Here is a 1,221-nt window from a genome sequence, read left to right on the forward strand (position 1 = left end):
ATTACTATAAAAAGTCAAGGAAGGGTTTGCTTAGGGAAGGGAACTCACTTTGTAGGTTACTGGGGATTGGAAGGCAGGGGAGGGAAAAATTTCAGACTAGTTGGAGGCCACACGCTGAGTTGGGTAAGGGGAGGGATGGTATGGAAAGAGTCTGTGACCAGCATGATAACATTGAGGAAAGGGAGGGTACAGAATTGTGTGCGTAAGATATAAATGACAGAGGCTAATACCAGTATATCCACAATACTGCATTACTGCTACACCAAACACCAGACTACAGATAAATGCATAGACAACTGAGAAGATCAGATGGGGGTTGGTGAACAGGAATATACTCTAACCAATGATAGATTCAGCTGAGGATGATCTTGCACAGATACTAGCTATACAAAATAACCACAATCATTACAGAAGCAACAGAAGACAAACATGGAGCAATCCCTCATAGACAGCCAGACACCTTGGGAGAGAGAACCACCAGCTCTGCCTACTCAGGACCATAGATGTGGGGGACATCAGGCTCAGTTGGCACAACATAATACATAAAAATCTTATTCCACAACCTACTTTGGTGAGTAATGACTGGGGTTTTAAAAGCTTTCGAGTGGCCATCTAAGATGCAGCTGATGGTCTTCTATTGTCCAAAGTGAAGAAGAGTGAAGAAAACGAAGGGCACTTGGAAACAATCAGCCCTAGGACATGATGGACCTTGAGACCAGAAGAACTAGATGGTGCTCAGCTCCCCATACCAACCACTTGAGAAGAGATCAAAATTGGAGATCTGGATGGAGTGAGAGGAAAAACATGGAACAAAATGGAAAAATGTGGAACAAAGTTCAAAAACACAATAACAACCAGAATTACTGGTCAGATGGGGTCTGATGGGACTTCCAAGACTATAGCCCTGTGATGATACACTTCAGGCCTGGGATGAAACTCACTGCCAATGCTGGCTCTCGGCTCAAAAATAACAAGATTTATATGCAGAACACTCAATCCAGGGCAATGCATCCACCTACTCTACAGAGATACATCCCTTGCAGCAATCGGCCATGGGGCACCAGAGGGGCAACATTCACATGGAGGAAAAGCTGGACAGATGGGAGTGCATAACTAAGAAGGGCTCAGGGATGATGGGGAGGGGTCACTGGGAAAAGAGAGGAGAGGGTTTAGGGTTGGGGATGGTAATTGGGGAGTGAAACCAAATGTACACGTACTACT

The sequence above is a fragment of the Orycteropus afer genome, unplaced genomic scaffold (genome assembly GCF_000298275.1).
Source record: "Orycteropus afer afer isolate SDZICR_OR568_19922 unplaced genomic scaffold, OryAfe1.0 scaffold00405, whole genome shotgun sequence".
Classification (NCBI taxonomy): domain Eukaryota; kingdom Metazoa; phylum Chordata; class Mammalia; order Tubulidentata; family Orycteropodidae; genus Orycteropus; species Orycteropus afer.